This window comes from Ranitomeya variabilis, chromosome 4 (genome assembly GCF_051348905.1).
Source record: "Ranitomeya variabilis isolate aRanVar5 chromosome 4, aRanVar5.hap1, whole genome shotgun sequence".
NCBI lineage: Eukaryota > Metazoa > Chordata > Amphibia > Anura > Dendrobatidae > Ranitomeya > Ranitomeya variabilis.
In genome coordinates this window covers 121,756,319-121,777,889 of record NC_135235.1, presented here as the reverse complement: position 1 = coordinate 121,777,889, position 21,571 = coordinate 121,756,319, and the positions used below count along the sequence as shown (strand labels likewise).

Here is a 21,571-nt window from a genome sequence, read left to right as displayed (position 1 = left end):
AAGCAGGAGCCCTGCTATAATGCAGCTGTGCTCGTGCTTGTAAGCCCCGGGGAATGAAGGAAATGTAGGTCAATGACCTATAGTTACCTTCAGTCGCGGTGATTCGCCCTCTACTGGATGTCCTCATGAACTGCAGCCTGGGAACTTTTTCCCACGCTCCAGGTCATATGAGGACATCCACCAGGGGGCGCATCACCGCGACTGAAGGTAACTATAGGTCATTGACCTACATTTCCTTCATTCCCCGGGGCTTACAAGCACGAGCACAGCTGCATTAGCAGGGCTCCTGCTTGTAAAATATTTTAACCCCTTCAGATGGATTACCTCGTGGGATGTGACAGGTCATCAGAGAGGGTATGTATATTGTTGGTTTATTATTTTTCCAAGCGAGGGTCTTCACATGGATTGAGAGAGCAATAAAATATTAAAACAACCTGTGTGTTTATTTCATTAAAATACTTTTTAATAATGTGTGTGTGTTTTTTTAACCCTTTCATACAATTGGATTAATAATGGATAGGTGTCATAATTGTACTCTCCCCTGTCACCAGTATATAGCTCCTCCAGACTCCCCCCCGTCACCAAATTCTTCCCCCCCCCCCCCCCCCATCTTCAGCTCTATGAGCAGTGTAGTTTATCAATGCAGTTTAGCACTTTTGAAGTTAAGACTCTAATAAAAAAAACAAATTTGGGCTGTCTTAGTAATGTGATCCCTCCTTATTTAGCATTGGTGATGCAGCAGATAAATAGAAGCAACGTATATAAAAACGCGCGGAAGCGTAGCGTTGTTTATTCAGCAGCATGTCACTTCTTTGTGCGGATTCCGCAGCGGTTTACACCTGCTCCATAATAGGAATCTGCAGGTGTAAAACCGCATGTGAAATCAGCACAAAAACCGCCAAAAAAACCCGGTAAATCCATGGCAATTCAGCAGGTAATCCGCAGTGCGAATTACCTGTGGATTTACCAAAATCACTCTGGAAAAATCTGCAGAGTAATCTGCAGCGTGTGCACATAGCCTCAAGGTAAGACACTTTTATGCTTCTCCTATTTATAATACACTGCTGTGAAGCACCGGCGAGCGACTTAACTGTACATCAGCTGTGACAATGACTAATGATGAACGCCAGACTACAACAGAGGGGATCTAGTACTATCCTCTGCTCTTCTTAGTACTTGCCATAGACAAACCACGGAGAGATTAACCTTCACTTGGCCTCTTCCTGATATGAGCATCATGTAAATCACTGATTTAAAAGATAACAAAAAATCAAATGTGAAACATGATGTCAAATATACTGCAGAGAGTCTTTGATAGATTTTATTGGAAATGTATTTTACATTTATACCTTGTATATTTGTAAAAGTTTTGCGCTGAGAAAACCAGAGGGTAATGTCCCCTATCCTGGGTTCATTCTGGTATTTATGTCCCTCATCCTGGCCCCATCCTGACATATATGCTCCCAATCCAGGGAAATATGTTCCCCATCCTGGATCTATCCAGGTATATAGGTATATACTGCATGTTCCCTATCCTGGATCCATCCTGGTATATATGCCCCCAATCCTCATATATGTTACCAATCCTGGTATATGTCCCTCATGTTGGCCCCATTCTGGTGTAGATGTTGCTTATCCTGGACCTCATCTTGGTATATATGTTACATAGTTACATAGTTATTAAGGTTGAAGGAAGACTGTAAGTCCATCTAGTTCAACCCATAGCCTAACATAACATGCCCTAACATGTTGATCCAGAGGAAGGCAAAAAAAAACCCATGTGGCAAAGAGTAACTCCACCATGGGGAAAAAAATTCCTTCCCGACTCCACATACGGCAATCAGACTAGTTCCCTGGATCAACGCCTTATCAAGGAATCTAGTGTATATACCCTGTAACATTATACTTTTCCAGAAAGGTATCCAGTCCCCTCTTAAATTTAATTAATTAATGAATCACTCATTACAACATCATACGGCAGAGAGTTCCATAGTCTCACTGCTCTTACAGTAAAGAATCTGCGTCTGTTATTATGCTTAAACCTTCTTTCCTCTAGACGTAGAGGATGCCCCCTTGTCCCTGTCTCAGGTCTATGATTAAAAAGATCATCAGAAAGGTCTTTGTACTGTCCCCTCATATATTTATACATTAAAATAAGATCACCCCTTAGTCTTCGTTTTTCCAAACTAAATAGCCCCAAGTGTAATAACCTATCTTGGTATTGCAGACCCCCCAGTCCTCTAATAACCTTGGTCGCTCTTCTCTGCACCCGCTCCAGTTCAGCTATGTCTTTCTTATACACCGGAGACCAGAACTGTGCACAGTATTCTAAGTGTGGTCGAACTAGTGACTTGTATAGAGGTAAAATTATGTTCTCCTCATGAGCATCTATGCCTCTTTTAATACATCCCATTATTTTATTTGCCTTTGTAGCAGCTGCCTGACACTGGCCACTGAATATGAGTTTGTCATCCACCCATATACCCAGGTCTTTTTCATTGACGGTTTTGCCCAGAGTTTTAGAATTAAGCACATAGTTATACATCTTATTACTTCTACCCAAGTGCATGACCTTACATTTATCCCCATTAAAGCTCATTTGCCATTTATCAGCCCAAGCTTCTAGTTTACATAAATCATCCTGTAATATAAAATTGTCCTCCCCTGTATTGATTACCCTGCAGAGTTTAGTGTCATCTGCAAATATTGAAATTCTACTCTGAATGCCCCCTACAAGGTCATTAATAAATATGTTAAAAAGAAGAGGGCCCAATACTGACCCCTGTGGTACCCCACTGCTAACCGCAACCCAGTCCGAGTGTGCTCCATTAATAACCACCCTTTGTTTCCTATCCCTGAGCCAGCTCTCAACCCACTTACACATATTTTCCCCTATCCCCATTACTCTCATTTTATGTAACAACCTTTTGTGTGGCACCGTATCAAAAGCTTTGGAAAAGTCCATATACACTACGTCCACTGGGTTCCCTTGGTCCAGTCCGGAACTTACCTCTTCATAGAAGCTGATCAAATTAGTCTGACATGAACGGTCCCTAGTAAACCCGTGCTGATACTGGGTCATAAGGTTATTCCTCTTCAGATACTCCAGTATAGCATCCCTTAGAATGCCCTCCAGGATTTTACCCACAGTAGAGGTTAAGCTTACTGGCCTATAATTACCGAGTTCAGTTTTTGCCCCTTTTTTGAATATTGGCACCACATTTGCTATACGCCAGTCCTGTGGTACAGACCCTGTTATTATGGAGTCTTTAAAGATTAAAAATAATGGTCTATCAATGACTGTACTTAGTTCCTGCAGTACTCGGGGGTGTATCCCATCCGGGCCCGGAGATTTGTCAATTTTAGTTATTTTTAGACGCCACTGTACTTCCTGCTGGGTTAAGCAGGTGACATTTAATGGGGAATTTTTATCACTAGTCATTTTGTCTGCCATGGGATTTTCTTTTGTAAATACTGATGAAAAAAAGTCATTTAGCATATTGGCTTTTTCCTCATCCTCATCCACCATTTCCCCCAGATTATTTTTAAGGGGGCCAACACTGTCATTTTTTAGTTTCTTACTATTTATATAGTTAAAGAATATTTTGGGATTATTTTTACTCTCTCTGGCAATGAGTCTCTCTGTCTCAATCTTTGCTGCCTTGATTTGCTTTTTACAGAATTTATTTAATTTTCTGTATTTATTTAATGCCTCCTCACTACCTACTTCCTTTAATTCTCTAAATGCTTTCTTTTTGTCCCTTATTGCGCCCCTTACAGCTCTATTTAGCCATATTGGTTTCCTCCTATTTCTAGTATGTTTATTCCCATACGGTATATACTGTGCACAGGTCCTATCCAGGATGCTAATAAACGTCTCCCATTTTCTTTGTGTATTTTTTTGTCTCAGGATATCGTCCCAGTTAATTGCACCAAGATCCTCTCTCATCCGTTGGAAATTTGCCCTCCTGAAGTTTAGTGTCCTTGTCACCCCCCTACTACCCATCTTATTAAAGGTTACATGAAAACTTATTATTTTGTGATCACTATTCCCCAAGTGACCCCCAACCCTTATATTTGATATGCGGTCTGGCCTGTTGGTTAATATTAGGTCTAGCAGTGCCCCCCTTCTTGTTGGGCCCTGAACCAGTTGTGAAAGGTAATTGTCTCTCATAGTTGTCAAAAAACGATTACCTTTGCTGGAACTGCAGGTTTCTGTTCCCCAATCTATTTCAGGGTAGTTGAAGTCCCCCCATAATAATGACTTCTCCTTGAGTCGCAGCTTCATCTATTTGCTTTACGAGGATATTCTCCATTGCTTCCATTATTTTTGGAGATTTATAACAAATCCCTATCAGTAATTTATTATTTTTCCCCCTCCCCTTATCTCCACCCACAGGGACTCTACATTTTCATTAAATTCACCTATATTATCACGCAGGATGGGTTTTAATGAAGATTTTACATATAGACACACCCCACCCCCTCGCTTATCTGTACAGTCATTTCTGAACAGGCTATAGCCCTGCAAGTTAACAGCCCAGTCATGGCTCTCATCCAGCCACGTCTCAGATATCCCCACCATGTCATAATTATGCTCCAACAACATTAGTTCTAATTCATCCATTTTGTTGGCGAGGCTTCTGGCATTAGTATACATGCACTTGATGTTACTCTCTGTACCTCTATTCTTTCTTAAATTACTAACTGTTCTAACCCCACCCCCCATGCCACTGCCACCCCCAACTTCCTTATTTGTGCCCAGGTCTCTATCTACACTATCTTCCCCTCCTATAAAATGAATACCCTCCCCCCCCAATCCCTAGTTTAAACACTCCTCCAACCTTCTAACCATTTTCTCCCCCAGCACAGCTGCCCCTTCCCCATTGAGGTGCAGCCCGTCCCTAGCGTAGAGCCTGTAGCCAACTGAGAAGTCGAAATGTGCCCCATCTCTATCCTGCCCCAAGATCCTGCACCGTGTATCTCCATCCTTCCCCATGATCCTGCTCCAGGTGTCTCCATCCTGCCCCATCTATCTCCATACCTCCCTATCTGTCTCCATCCTGCCCATGATACTGCACTATGTGTCTCCATCTTGCCCCATGTTCCTGCTCCATCTGTCTCTATTCCTCCCTATCTATCTCCATCCCTCCCTATCTTCATCCAGCCCCATGATCCTGCTCCATGTGTCTCCATCCTGCCCCATCTGTCTCCATCCTGCCTCATCTGTCTCCATCCTGCCTCATCTGTCTCCATCCTGCCTCATCTGTCTCCATCCTGCCCCATGTCTCCATCCTGCCTCATCTGTCTCCATCCTGCCCCATCTGTCTCCATCTTGCCCCATGTTTCTGCCCCATCTGTGTACATATTGCCCCAGGTCTCCATCCTGCCCATGATCCTGCACCATCCGTCTCCATCCTGCACCATGTGTCTCCATCGTGCCCCATCTGTTTCCATCCTGCGCCATGTGGTGCAGGATCATGATGCAGGAAGGAGACAGATGGGGCAGGAAGAAGACACATGTTCCATGTGGCTCCATCTTGCTGCACAAACATCTTGAGGCTTGCCGCTTTCAATAAAAATAATAATAAAAAAAACACTTTCTCCTTACCTGTCCGCGTTCCAGTGGCGATGTCCAAGCCAGGCATTTCAAGAAGGGACTCGCCAGCGAATGACAATGATGTCATACGCCGGTAACGTGTGTGCTGACGTCAGCTGAGGCGACCTTTTTGAATCAGGGCTACCATCCAAGAACAACTGAAAATCAGATCACAAGAGCCACCAGAATATCAAGGAATCACCTGCTACATTACAAAACTAAAAGAAGAAAATAACCGGGTACCTCTAGTAGTTACCTACAATCCAAATCTGGAGGCGCTAAGGGGAGCTGCACGGAAATTACAACCTTTACTGCAAAAAGATGCCAGACTACAATCCATTTTTCCAGACCCCCCACTACTGTGTTTTAGGCAGCCCCCAAATCTAAGAAGCATCATTGTCAGAAGCTCCCTGTCCTCTCCAACAGCTGCAGGTACCTTTCCTTGCAAACAGAAAAAATGCAAAACCTGTTGTGAATTAGACTTTTTTGGCTCCCTCTTGTGGTCACTGGTGATATGACTCTGGGATTGTCTTTCTCTGTTTGGCACCCACCTGGGTCGTTAGTCCAGGGGTGTTGCTATATAAGATTCCTGGATTCTCAGTCCAGTGCCTGGCATCGTTGTAATCAGATCCTTTCTGTTTGCTCCTGTCTGCTGGTCCTGGTTCTTGCTAAATTAAGCTAAGTCGTGCTTCCTTGTTTTTTGGTTATTTGTATAGCTCTTATTTTCTGTCCAGCTTGTACTAAATGTGATTCCTGATTTTGCTGGAAGCTCTAGGGGGCTGGTATTCTCCCCCCGGGCCGTTAGATGGTTCGGGGGTTCTTGAATATCCAGCGTGGAAATTTTGATAGGGTTTTTGCTGACCGTATAAGTCATCTTACTATATTCTGCTATTAGTCAGTGGGCCTCTCTTTGCTAAATATCTAGTTCATTCTTACGTTTGTCTTTTCTCCTTACCTCACCGTTATTATTTGTGGGGGGCTTGTATCCAACTTTTGGGGTCTTTTCTCTGGAGGCAAGAAAGGTCTATCTTTTCCCTTCTAGGGTTAGTTAGTTCTCCGGCTGGCGCGAGACGTCTAGAACCAACGTAGGCACGTTCCCCGGCTGCTGCTATTTGTGGTGCTAGGATTAGATATACGGTTAGCCCAGTTACCACTGCCCTATGAGCTGGTTTTTTATGTTTGCAGACTTGGTATGTACTTTTGAGACCCTCTGCCATTGGGGTCATAGCAGTATGCCAGGCCAAAGTTGAATGTTTAATGCATTGCAGAAGTGGGATAATAAGAAAGGAAATTCTGAGGTTTTTTTTTTTTTTTTCCCTCTCTTTGTTCCTCCCCTTTACCTCTGAGTGGCTTGTGCTTGCTGCAGACATGAATGTCCAGACCTTGATTACAAGTGTGGATCAGCTTGCTGCTCGTGTGCAGGGCATACAAGATTTTGTTACCAGTAGTCCAATGTCTGAACCTAAAATACCTATTCCTGAACTGTTCTCTGGAGACCGATTCAAGTTTAGGAATTTCAGGAAAAATTGTAAATTGTTTCTATCTCTGAGACCCCGTTCATCTGGAGACTCAGCTCAGCAAGTTAAAATTGTTATCTCTTTCTTACGGGGTGACCCTCAGGATTGGGCCTTCTCGCTAGCGCCAGGAGATCCGGCATTGGCAAATATTGATGCGTTTTTTCTGGCGCTCGGATTGCTTTACGAGGAACTCAATCTTGAAATTCAGGCAGAAAAAGCCTTGCTGGCTATTTCTCAGGGCCAGGATGAAGCTGAAGTGTATTGCCAAAAATTTCGGAAATGGTCCGTGCTTACTCAGTGGAATGAGTGTGCTCTGGCCGCAAATTTCAGAAATGGCCTTTCTGAAGCCATTAAGAATGTGATGGTGGGTTTCTCCATTCCTACAAGTCTGAATGATTCCATGGCGCTGGCTATTCAAATTGACCGGCGTTTGCGGGAGCGCAAAACTGCTAATCCTCTGGTGGTGTTGTCTGAACAAACACCTGATTTAATGCAATGTGATAGAATTCAGACTAGAAATGAACGGAAAAATCATAGACGTCAGAATGGGTTGTATTTTTAATGTGGTGATTCTACACATGTTATATCAGCATGCTCTAAACACCTAACAAGGGTTGTTAGCCCTGTCGCCATTGGTAATTTGCAACCTAAATTTATTTTGTCTGTGACTTTAATTTGCTCATTGTCTTCCTACCCTGTTATGGCGTTTGTGGATTCAGGTGCTGCGCTGAGTCTTATGGATGTCATTTGCCAAGCGCTGTGGTTTTGTTCTTGAGCCTTTGGTAAATCCTATCCCTCTTAGAGGTATTGATGCTACGCCATTGGCGGAAAATAAACCGCAGTTTTGGACACAGGTAACCATGTGCATGACTCCTGAACATCGGGAGGTGATTCGTTTTCTTGTTCTGCATAAAATGCATGATTTGGTCGTTTTGGGTCTGCCATGGTTACAGACCCATAATCCAGTCTTGGATTGGAAGGCAATGTCTGTGTCAAGTTGGGGCTGTCAGGGAATTCATGGTGATTCCCCGCCGGTGTCTATTGCTTCCTCTACTCCTTCGGAAGTTCCTGAGTATTTGTCTGATTATCAGGATGTATTCAGCGAGTCCAGGTCCAGTGCTCTGCCTCCTCATAGGGACTGTGACTGTGCCATAGATTTGATTCCAGGTAGTAAATTTCCTAAGGGAAGACTATTTAATCTGTCTGTACCTGAGCATACCGCAATGCGTTCGTATATCAAGGAGTCTCTGGAGAAGGGGCATATCCGTCCATCCTCTTCCCCTCTTGGTGCGGGATTCTTTTTTGTGGCCAAGAAGGACGGATCTTTGAGACCTTGTATTGACTATCGGCTTCTGAATAAAATCACTGTTAAATTTCAGTATCCTTTGCCTCTGTTGTCGGACTTGTTTGCCCGGATTAAAGGTGCCAAGTGGTTCACCAAGATAGATCTTCGTGGTGCGTACAACCTTGTGCACATTAAGCAGGGAGATGAATGAAAAACTGCATTTAATACGCCCGAAGGTCATTTTGAGTACTTGGTGATGCCTTTTGGGCTCTCTAATGCTCCTTCAGTGTTTCAGTCCTTTATGCATGATATTTTCCGGAAGTATCTGGATAAATTTATGATTGTTTATCTGGATGATATTCTGTTTTTTTCTGATGATTGGGACTCGCATGTAGAGCAGGTCAGGATGGTATTTCAGGTTTTGCGTGAGCATGCTTTGTTTGTTAAGGGCTCAAAGTGTCTCTTTGGAGTACAGAAGGTTCCCTTCTTGGGGTTTATTTTTTTCCCTTCTGCGGTGGAGATGGACCCAGTCAAGGTCCGAGCTATTCATGATTGGACTCAGCCCACGTCAGTTAAAAGTCTTCAGAAGTTCTTGGGTTTTGCTAACTTCTACCGTCGTTTTATCGCTAATTTTTCTAGCGTTGTTAAACCTTTGACGGATATGACCAAGAAAGGTTCTGATGTTGCTAACTGGGCTCCTGCAGCCGTGGAAGCTTTCCAAGAGTTGAAGCGCCGGTTTACTTCGGCACCTGTTTTGTGCCAGCCTGATGTCTCACTGCCCTTTCAGGTTGAAGTGGATGCTTCTGAGATTGGGGCAGGGGCCGTTTTGTCGCAGAGAGGCCCTGGTTGCTCTGTAATGAGACCATGTGCCTTTTTCTCTAGGAAGTTTTCGCCTGCTGAGCGGAATTATGATGTTGGCAATCGGGAGTTGTTGGCCATGAAGTGGGCATTTGAGGAGTGGCGTCATTGGCTCGAGGGTGCTAAGCATCGTGTGGTGGTCTTGACTGATCACAAAAATCTGATGTATCTCGAGTCTGCTAAACGCCTGAATCCTAGACAGGCCCGCTGGTCATTGTTTTTCTCCCGTTTTGACTTTGTGGTCTCGTATTTACCAGGTTCAAAGAATGTGAAGGCTGATGCTCTTTCAAGGAGCTTTGTGCCTGACTCTCCTGGAGTCGTAGAACCAGTTGGTATTCTTAAAGAGGGAGTTATCTTGTCAGCCATTTCTCCGGATTTGCGACGTGTGTTGCAGAGATTTCAGGCTGGTAGACCTGACTCTTGTCCACCTGACAGACTGTTTGTTCCTGATAAGTGGACCAGCAGAGTCATTTCCGAGGTTCATTCCTCGGTGTTGGCAGGGCATCCGGGAATTTTTGGCACCAGAGATCTGGTGGCTAGGTCCTTTTGGTGGCCTTCCTTGTCACGGGATGTGCGGTCATTTGTGCAGTCCTGTGGGACTTGTGCTCGAGCTAAGCCTTGCTGTTCTCGTGCCAGCGGGTTGCTCTTGCCCTTGCCTGTCCCGAAGAGGCCTTGGACACACATTTCCATGGATTTCATTTCAGATCTTCCGGTGTCTCAGGGCATGTCTGTCATCTGGGTGGTATGTGATAGCTTTTCCAAGATGGTCCATTTGGTATCTTTGCCTAAGCTGCCTTCCTCTTCCGATCTGGTTCCTTTGTTCTTTCAGAATGTGGTTCGTTTACACGGCATTCCTGAGAATATTGTGTCTGACAGAGGATCCCAGTTTGTTTCCAGGTTCTGGCGATCCTTTTGTGCTAAGATGGGCATTGATTTGTCGTTTTCGTCTGCCTTTCATCCTCAGACTAATGGACAAACGGAGCGAACTAATCAGACTCTGGAGGCTTATTTGAGGTGTTTTGTTTCTGCAGATCAGGATGATTGGGTGACCTTCTTGCCATTGGCTGAGTTTGCCCTTAATAATCGGGCTAGTTCCGCTACTTTGGTTTCGCCTTTTTTTTGCAACTCTGGTTTCCATCCCCGTTTTTCCTTGGGACATGTGGAGCCTTCTGACTGTCCTGGGGTAGATTCCGTGGTGGATAGGTTGCAGCAGATCTGGAATCATGTGGTGGACAACTTGAAGTTGTCACAGGAGAAGGCTCAGCGTTTTGCCAACCGCCGCCGCGGTGTGGGTCCCCGACTTCGTGTTGGGGATTTGGTATGGCTGTCTTCTCGATTTGTTCCTATGAAGGTCTCCTCTCCTAAATTTAAGCCTCGCTTCATCGGTCCTTACAAGATATTGGAAATCCTTAATCCTGTGTCCTTTCGCTTGGATCTTCCGGTGTCGTTTGCCATTCACAACGTGTTCCATAGGTCTTTGTTGCGGCGGTACGTTGTACCTGTGGTTCCTTCTGTTGAGCCTCCTGCTCCGGTCTTGGTTGAGGGCGAGTTGGAGTACGTGGTGGAGAAGATCTTGGATTCCCGTCTCTCCAGGCGGAGGCTTCAGTATCTGGTCAAGTGGAAGGGCTATGGTCAGGAGGATAATTCCTGGGTGGTTGCCTCTGATGTGCATGCGGCCAACTCAGTTCGTGCCTTTCACACTGCTCATCCTGATCGCCCTGGTGAGGGTTCGGTGACCCCTCCTTAAAGGGGGGGTACTGTTGTGAATTAGACTTTTTTGGCTCCCTCTTGTGGTCACTGGTGATATGACTCTGGGATTGTCTTTCTCTGTTTGGCACCCACCTGGGTCGTTAGTCCAGGGGTGTTGCTATATAAGCTTCCTGGATTCTCAGTCCAGTGCCTGGCATCGTTGTAATCAGATCCTTTCTGTTTGCTCCTGTCTGCTGGTCCTGGTTCTTGCTAAATTAAGCTAAGTCGTGCTTCCTTGTTTTTTGGTTATTTGTATGGCTCTTATTTTCTGTCCAGCTTGTACTAAATGTGATTCCTGATTTTGCTGGAAGCTCTAGGGGGCTGGTATTCTCCCCCCGGGCCGTTAGACGGTTCGGGGGTTCTTGAATATCCAGCGTGGAAATTTTGATAGGGTTTTTGCTGACCGTATAAGTCGTCTTACTATATTCTGCTATTAGTCAGTGGGCCTCTCTTTGCTAAATATCTAGTTCATTCTTACGTTTGTCTTTTCTCCTTACCTCACCGTTATTATTTGTGGGGGGCTTGTATCCAACTTTTGGGGTCTTTTCTCTGGAGGCAAGAAAGGTCTATCTTTTCCCTTCTAGGGTTAGTTAGTTCTCCGGCTGGCGCGAGACGTCTAGAACCAACGTAGGCACTTTCCCTGGCTGCTGCTATTTGTGGTGCTAGGATTAGATATACGGTTAGCCCAGTTACCACTGCCCTATGAGCTGGTTTTTTATGTTTGCAGACTTGGTATGTACTTTTGAGACCCTCTGCCATTGGGGTCATAACAAAAACCTGTCCATTTATAATGACCACGGACAAGATAAAGATCCCCAATTCACATCAGGACTACAAGATCCCAGGTACCTTCAGCTGCGTCACTTCTAATGTGGTGTACCTAATTATTTGTACTAAATGTCCAACTGGGGGTCTGTATGTGGGGGAGACAGGGCAGAAACTGAGAACAAGGATGAACTCTCATCGCCATACAATAAGAGAAAAAAGAATGGATATACCTGTGGCAATACATTTCTGTCTCCCAAATCATAGCATTATGGACATGAAATTACTTGTACTAAAAAGTAACTTCAATTCGCAGAAAGACAGGAGAGTCTGGGAATATAAACTGATGACGACCTTTGACACTCTAAATGCAGGAATGAATGTGTCACACGGATTTATGTCTTTTTACATCAACTAACTACAACTAAGGAACTTGCCCATCAGACCATGTGGGGTCATCACAACAGACCCTAATCACGGGACAATAAAACATTCCTTATCTAAGAATTGGCCCAATATTTATGGACGTAACTGTTTATCACCCATGGTAATTCTCCTTCATGTCACCTGGCTTATCCATGGTTTTTTTTTCCCCTCACACTTTTTTTTTTCCTATACTATGTTGTGCATAAATATGTGATTCTTCAGAATTTGTTTTAGTCTTTGCCTGATGAAGAGACGTATGTAGTCTCGAAAGCTTGCAATTTGTTACCATCTTTTCAGTTAGCCATTAAAAGGTATCAACCACTGAGGACTCTCAATTCTAAATATTTTTCTATCTACTGGCTAACACGGTACCAAGATACATTTCTTTCCTGTATCAATATGGATACATTGTAATTCTGTAAAAAAGAAAGTGTAAAGGGTCTTGTAAATAATTAATAGCTGCTTCTGTAAAAACAAATTTGAATGTTTTTTTTATACGCTCGTGTGAACCTACTCTCACTTTGATCTTTGTTTAATTAATTAAAAGGCTGGTAATATTACTATAAAAATAAATAAATTAACATATTTGGTATTAATGCATTCATAAAACTCACCTATCAAAAATCTGAAATTAATTAACCTGATTGGTGAACAAAAAAAATAAAAACGCCAGAAATACGAGTTTTTTTCTTTCTTCCCCAAAATAGTATCATTGCAAACATCAGTTTGGTGACAAAAAAACATTAATTTCTACTGAATTTCTGAATTTTTGTTCACCACTTTAAAAAAAAAAAGGAAGTTTGCTATCACCATAATAATACTGACCTAGAGCATACTGACCTACTGACCTAGGTTCCTAGGTCATTTTTACAACACAATGAACGCTGTAAATACAAAACCCAAAAAACGAGTTCAGAATATCATGTTTTTCACCATTTTATCGCATTGAATTATTTCCTTTGTTTTTCGGTAGATGATATGATAAAATGAACGGCATCAATCAATAATACAGATCTCAAATGGCTTTGTTGATGGAAAAATAAAGTTACAGCTTTTGTTAAAAGAGGAGGAAAAAAAATAAAGGCTATGTGCACACGTTGCGGATTCGTGTGCGGATTATTCCACGCAGTACTTGAAAAATCCGCATGTAACACGCCCTGCGTTTTACCTGGGGATTACCTGCGGAATAACCATGGATTTACGGCAGTTTTTGTGCGGTTTTCACATGCATTTTTACAGCTTCGGATTCCAATTATACAGCAGGTGTAAATCGCTGTGGAATCCGCACAAAGAATTGACATGCTACGGAAAATAAACCGCAGCGTTTCCATGCGGTTTTGGTTTTCCATAGGTTTATATGGTACTGTACAACACATGGAAAACTGCTGCGAATCCGCAGCCAAATCCAAAACGTGTGCACAAACCCAAAAAGTGTAAAAAGTTTTTTAGTTTTTTTTTATAACCACAAAGGGATTGGGTGATTGGGTAACAGTGGTTTTGATTAGCAGGTTTTTTTATTTATTTCTTTTTGTTTTGGGTTTTATTTATTTATGTATGTTGTTATTTCCAATTTATTTCACATAGTGTGTGGATGACCAGGTCATAAGACCTTCGGGGGCATTATTAGGAGAATTTAATATTCCATATATATACTGTGTGTGATATATATATATATATAATTTAATCTTTTTACTTGAGCAATTCCGTTAATGAACCATGCCCACCACCATATTCACAAACAGAGCGGCCAACCCTATCTAGCCAACATTCCCTTACATCATACAGGTGACCTCACAGCTACTAGGTAATGAGAGAGCGTTCTACCTGTCATAATGGCCTCAGGGTGTAGGACATTCCACTGGCAGCCCACAAGTTATTAGCAACCCGCCTGGTACCACCAAGACATCATGGCTTCTCACAAGAAAAGCAGGAGATCCTATCCCAGAAGGAGAAGGACTCGCAGACCCCATAAAATGGGTAAATGTTATTGAGCCTACACTAAACAGTATAACCTCCATTATAATGCTATACATGTAATTCTTGGCAATGGGCAACCTTATATTTATACATTGGCTTCTTCTAGGTCATAAACGTAGACACCGTTATTACTCCAGAAGGCGGATGTAGCAGAACCAGGAATAACCCCTTACTGCTGTCACAGATGACCACTTCTCTCCTGATCGAGTCCACCGGGGAAGTTGAAAACAAGAAATTCAGAACTTCATAATCTGTCAATAAATCAGCATAAGGGCACCGGCATGAAATAAACGACCATGAGCAGATTGCAGTCTCTTCTCTTAGTTTTATAGAACTAAAATTATTTAGATAAAATAAGGTAAAACAGGACTTACAGTGGATATTAAAAGAAACATTTTAGAATTTCTTCCACTTTTAAAGTCACCTGTAATCTGTACAAATCCACTGCAAAACAAACTGAAATCTTTTTGGATGGAAAAATAAAAAAATAAAATTAACCCCTTTCTGACCTCGGACGGGATAGTACGTCCGAGGTCAGAACCCCCGTCTTTGATGCGGGCTCCGGCGGTGAGCCGCATCAAAGCCGGGACATGTCAGCTGTTTTGAACTATTAACTAGTTAAATGCCACTGTCAAACACAGACAGAGGCATTTAACTACCGCTTCCGGCCGGGCGGCAGGAAATGAGCGCATCGCTGACCCCATCACATGATCGGGGGTCAGCGGTGCTTCTGCATTGTAATCATAGAGGTCCTTGAGACCTCTATGGATACTGATCCCGGATAGCTATGAGCGCCACCCTGTGGTCGGCGCACATAGCACACCTGCATTTCTGCTGCATAGCAGCGATCTGATGATCGCTGCTATGTAGCAGAGGCGGTCGAGGTGTGCCAGCTTCTAGCCTCCTATGGACGCTATTGAAGCATGGCAAAAGTAAAAAAAAAAAAAAAAATGTGAAAAAAATAAAAAAAAATAATAGTTTAAATCACCCCCCCTTTCGCCCCATTCAAAATAAATCACTAAAAAAAAATATCAAACCTACACATATTTGGTATCACCGCGTTCAGAATCGCCCAATCTATCAATAGAAAAAAAGCATTAACCTGATCGCTAAACAGCAAAGCGAGAAAAAAATTTGAAACGCCAGAATTACATTTTTTTGGTCGCCGCGACATTGCATGAAAATGCAATAACGGCCGATCAAAAGAACGTATCTGCACTAAAATGGTATCATTATAAACACCAGCTCGGCACGCAAAAAATAAGCCCTCAACCGACCCCAGATCATGAAAAATGGAGACGCTACGGGTATCGGAAAATGGAGCATTTCTTTTTAGCAAAGTTTGGAATTATTTTTCACCACTTAGTTAAAAAATTACCCAGACATGTTAGGAGTCTATGAACTCGTAATGACATGGAGAATCTTAATGGCAGGTCAGTTTTAGCATTTAGTGAACCTAGCAAAAAAGCCAAACAAAAAACAAGTGTGGGATTGCACTTTTTTTGCAATTTCACCGCACTTGGAATTTTTTTCCCGTTTTCTAGTACACGACATGCTAAAACCAATGATGTCGTTTAAAAGTACAACTTGTTTAGCAAAAAATAAGCCCTCACGTGGCCATATGGATATGGACAGAAAAATAAAAAAGTTATGGCTCTGGGAAGGAGGGGAGCGAAAAACGAACACGGAAAAATGGAAAATCCCAAGGTCATGAAGGGGTTAAAATAATGTGGTTGAAGAAATATACATACAAACCCTTACACTAACACGTCATTGAAGTACACTTTCAATTTATTGTCGTGTTAAGTGGAGCGCCCCCAGACGCAGGGCCGCGGGGTACTCGGTACCGGGCCTCTCTCTGTCGGTCTTGGGGTTGTCACGGTGGCCTGACCCGGTGCGTGACCCTGCTAAGGGGCGTCCAATTAAAGGTGGTGGTGCGTGGTGCGATGAAATAACGAGGACACAGGGTTGCAGTCTCTTTATCTCTTTACTGAAGGCTTCGGGATCTGCAATCCAGAGCACTGCTAACAGGGCTGTCCGAGACCGGCCGGTCCGAAGGCACATCCAGAGTTCCCTTTGCAGGTGGAAATCAGTGCCTACCTACTAGCGCCTGGGTGTTGTAGTACTTCCCTGCTGAGCACCACAGGATAGTCCTCACAACTGTCATGTATGTTTCTGTTCTTTCTCTCCGTCCCCCAGATGATTTGGATAGGACGCACCCGTATGATGGGGTAGGCCTGGAGCTATTTTATAGGGACCCTAGAGACGCCCTTCTCCCACAATTTGCCTCCGTTGTCTTCATTAGGTGAATTAGGTGAGACAGCCAACCTATAATTAACTGTCCAGCCATTGGTTTAAAGTAATGCTTAGAGCCCAATACTTCCTCGGCGTTCCGGCCACCGGCTACGCGCCTCAGTAGGATGTTGCCGATCTCTTGGCACGACTCCTACTGGTTCTATCGCCTTTTGCTGTAATCTCGTTTCTCACTTCTCCACAATAAACCTCGCTTCTTGTCCTTTCTTAAGATACCGCCGCAATGTAGAGCAGGCGCGGTTCCGTAACGATCTGTTCTGTTCGCTAGGCCACTGTCAGGATCCCACCCCTGACAGGGACCCTGTTATGACCTGGTGGTTACGGAGTGGTACTGAGATGACCTGGTGGGTAAAACCAATCATGGACAAGCTCAGAGGAGGTGGCAGCTCTACAGACAATAATCACCTATATGACCTAGTGATTACGGAGCAGCACTGAAATGACCTAGTGAGTAAACAAATAATGTACTAGCTCTGAGGAGGTGGTAACTTTACTGACCGCAATCCCTACTCCTAACACCAACACTAGAAATAGCCGTGGAGCGTTCCTATCTCTGCCTAGACGCCTCTTCACAGCCTAAGAACTAGCTACCCCTGAAGATGGAAACGGAAAACTATCTCGCCTCAGAGAAACCCCCAAATGAAAGATAGCCCCCCACAAATATTGATGGTGAGTGAAGAGGGAAATGACAAACTCAGAAATGAAACTAGATTTTAGCAAAGGAGGCCACTACTATCTAAATAGACAGAGAAAGAAAAGGCTACTGTGCGGTCAGTATAAAAACTAAATGTCCACGCAGAGTTTACAAAAATAATCTCCACACCGACTCAAGGTGTGGAGGGGCAAATCTGCAACCCCAGAGCTTCCAACTAGCCGGAATATTTCATGATGACAAGTTGGACAAAAGAGACATAACTTAAACTGAACAAAAGGTCATAGGCAGGGAAACACCCAAAAACTAGCAGAACTTATCTTAAGCTGAAATGGACTGGCCAACAGAGAACTTCCAGGAAAGGACTGAATCCACAGGAAGGAACATTGACAGCTGGCATCAACTACAGCCTAAAGCCCAGTTAAATAACAAGGCCAGGGCACCGATTAGTGAAAGCAGCTGCTAAGTTCCACTTGAAACCACCAGAGGGAGCCCAAGAGCAGAATTCCCAAAAATACCATTCATGACCACAGGATGGAGCCCAAGAACGGAATTCACAACAGGACCCCCTGAATCTTCCCAAGCAACCTCTTGTCTCACCAGGTGTTGCCTGGGCAAAACCCAGTCAGCTTCTCCCTAACTTCCTATCCAACCCCCAGTTTTACCCAAGTGTGAGGAGTGGCCTAATACATAGAACCCTTTGCTCCCCCTGGTGGCCAGAGTGTGAAGTGTAGTTTGTGACTGTGATACCTGGTCAGGTGAACTCCTTTAGTGCAATCAGACGTAACATCACTCCCCTTAGTGGCAGAGTGACGTTACTGCAACGACCAGGTCTCTGGGGCGCTGCACTCCCCCCCCCCCCCCCCGGTTAAATCCAGTACTCCCGGACTGGGAAGAAAACAATACATGTCAGCAAAAGACATACAAAATTTTGAAATGCAATGAACAAGTAAATTTAACAGTGCTTCCCTTTATGGGAGGTGAGGACACTTGAACGTTACAAACAGAAACATATTTAAAGTTTTTAAATAACACTCATTAATTAACTGACTATAAGTAACCATCTTTACCTAGCCGGGTATTCTACCTACTAAGTGCAAATTCTGGGACAATAATTTAACTTTTCCTTTAAGGGCGTATAGGCTGACTCCACTAAAGGCTTACTATAAAACTCTAGAATATAAATTAACTTTGTCTTTATTTCTCTTTTCTAAATGCAATATTTTCTTTACTCTCTCTGATTCTGAACATGCAGGACCGCCTGGCTACTCGTCCGGGCCTACTGCCTCTTTTCTTTTGTAAGCTTTATTCTTCTTTATTCACAGTATAAGATCAATCAACCATCTCTCTATGGTTTCCAGGAGGACTCACTAACCCCTACGGGTTCACTTTCTTTGAAATTCGGCTTTCAATTCTTTCCTGTCCTCAATCTCTAATAACATCATTAAACATTGTCTATCTTAAATAACTAAACACTATCTACTACCATTCAACATTTTCAAAGTAACATAATACTTAAGTGCAACATGTGAACATCCCCTTTAAGAGGAACACCAAGTCTCTTTGAGGTAGCGCAACTTCTCAAGTTGCAAGTCCGTTTCAAAGCAGGAACCTCTGCGCTGTTTCCTGGAACAGTCTCTTCAAAAAGCTCCTTTTCTTGTAAAACCAGTAGAGGGCACCTTTAATAAGGTGCAAACTATTTACAGCACAGTTTGAACCATTCACCGTCCATGATTCGGCAGTCTTTAAAACAGTGATGAACAAAAGCAAAAACAAAAAGCAAAAATAATAGGGATCCCGGGTAAACAAAGGGATCCCTTTAAGAATAACCCTGATCGGGTATCAGCAGCAAAACAGACAAACAGGCAGTTAACTATTTACAGTTGCATGGCTTTAAGGCTTACTCCGGTAAATCAGGGGGTGGCCTCCATCGGGGCTTTACCTGACAGGTGGCCCTCTGTGGCCCAGGCAGGCTTGACTCCAAGTCTACTCCCGGTGCCAGGTACACTCCATGAGTTTGAGCCTTCTGCACGCCAGGTCGTGCGCCGCGATGAGTGTCTGCGTGGGCCGGTGAATAACGCTGGCGGCGGCAAAGGCTGCTGCAGCTGCTTCAGCGGCAAGCTCCTCCCCCTCGGTTCTGGAGACCGCCAGGACGGCTGTACAGGGCTGCATGTCCCGGGCCCACCAACCTCTTCCCTTTAGATGCCGGCGATACGTCACCACATCTCCCGGCCTCAGGAGGGACTTGGCACCGTCTCCACACAAGCAGGGTTCCACCTCACCCCGGGTGATGCGGACTCTTAGGGCTGCTCCAATTTCTTGAATGAAGCCTTTCCCTTCCTGGGGCTGGTAAACAATCACAACGCCCCATTTCGGCAAGGAGCCCTCCAGCAGCTCACCTCGCGCTTCCCGCTCCACTTCCCGCTGGAACTCCGCGATTAGATGGTTCCGATATTCTCCCCAAGAAAAGGGCCCGAGGTCGTGCCCCCCCGGTAATTCGGGGCCAGGCGGTGGGGCCATCGGGGCACAAATGGCCGTGGTGGTGACTGGATCAGGTGCAGGGGTGAGGCGTCCTCCCCGGGGGTCGCGGCACTGAGTACCTACGCTTGAGGTAACTCCTCCGGTGCCACTCCACTCTCCTGAGGGAGGCGTACGGACTGGGGACCGTTCAGGCACGGGATGCCCCCCCGGCAGCTCCCATGGATCCAAATCCTCCAACAGGGGCATGTCGGCGTAGTCCTCCGGTGACGGGGGCCGGTGCGGGGCCATTCTTTTCCGCAGGCCTTCTCTGGTCTCCAGGCCCACCTCATCTGAGTCATAGTTTCGTTTCTTCGGTCTCCGCCCGCCATAGAAGATCAGGAGGCGGGTTTCAGCTGCTGACGGACACGTCCTTAGGATACAGTAATATTTAGACTGGGAGGCCATTGTCTTTCACGCTCTCCAGCTTGTGTTCGCCCACTTCCACGCCATTCTTCTCCTCTTGCGCTCCTCTTGGCGCTGTAATGGCGGCGGTTTTGGTGGGAACTTTTGGCGGCAAGTGGCAATGCACAGTCTTTGCAATAAATCACAGTTCAAGCACAATTCAATCACAGTTCCAAGGCACACATGACCTGATTCTTCAGGCTTAAGTAGATCCTGTTTGTGACGCCAAGTTTTGGAGCGCCCCCAGACGCAGGGCCGCGGGGTACTCGGTACCGGGCCCCTCTCTGTCGGTCTTGTGGTTGTCACGGTGGCCTGACCCGGGCCGTGACCCTGCTAAGGGGCGTCCAATTAAAGGTGGTGGTGCGATGAAATAACGAGGACACAGGGTTGCAGTCTCTTTACCTCTTTACTGAAGGCTTCGGGATCCGCAATCCAGAGCACTGCTAACAGGGCTGTCCGAGACCGGCCGGTCCGAAGGCACATCCAGAGTTCCCTTTGCAGGTGGAAATCAGTGCCTACCTACTAGCGCCTGGGTGTTGTAGTACTTCCCTGCTGAGCACCACGGGATAGTCCTCACAACTGTCATGTATGTTTCTGTTCTTTCTCTCCGTCCCCCAGATGATTTGGATAGGACGCACCCGTATGACGGGGTAGGCCTGGAGCTATTTTATAGGGACCCTAGAGACGCCCATCTCCCACAATTTGCCTCCGTTGTCTTCATTAGGTGAATTAGGTGAGACAGCCAACCTATAATTAACTGTCCTGCCGTTGGTTTGAAGTAATACTTAGAGCCCAATACTTCCTCGGCGTTCCGGCCACTGGCTACGCGCCTCAGTAGGATGTTGCCGATCTCGGGGCACGACTCCTACTGGTTCTATCGCCTTTTGCTGTGATCTCATTTCCAGGGGTGAACCTAGCCTCTCTGCTGCCTGAGGCAAACTACAAAATGGCGCCCCCCCCCCTGTAGTAAATTTTTTAAATCGGTAAAAAACGGTGCGTCTTCTATAACAGACCACACCTCCGTGTCCCGAAACGCTTAGCCAATCACAAGTGCCACACACAGGGCTGTCCGGGGCTAATAGGGGCCATCCCATTGGGTTGGGCGAGGGATGTGAGAGCGGGAAGGGGGACGAGCGCCACCGACCAAACGCCGCTCGGGAGAAACAGGGCTGGATGCCTGTATGTACCAAGGGGCGACATTGGACGTGGTGTGGAAGTTATGACCAGTCAGTCCTGCAGCAGAGACATATGTGAATGGTGCAATGCATCCTGCACCAGGGGCATACATAGAAATTATGGGGCCCCATAGCATTAGTTCTAATTGGCCCCCCTCCAGACCCCACCGGCCCATGTACTGTATTGTCCACTTCCAAATTTCTAAATTCCAAAAAAAAGTAACACCACTATGTAAAAAGGAAGTCAGTGACCCCCAAGATGCATACTAAGCTGCTATATAGTGGTATACGGGGCTCCCCTCCGGTAAAATACAGACTAGAACAGGACAATTT

The 21,571-nt window shown here is 45.0% G+C and overlaps 2 long non-coding RNA genes across 2 annotated transcripts in view; both read left to right on the top strand.

The window, feature by feature from the left end:
* Window positions 1-21,571, top strand: part of LOC143768486 (uncharacterized) — a 147,868-nt gene that overhangs the window by 64,575 nt on the left and 61,722 nt on the right. The gene's annotated exons all lie outside the window — the stretch shown is intronic.
* Window positions 13,748-14,481, top strand: LOC143768485 (uncharacterized). The gene is made up of 2 exons (XR_013213888.1): window positions 13,748-14,176; window positions 14,283-14,481. It is a non-coding gene; the product is annotated as an uncharacterized LOC143768485 (long non-coding RNA).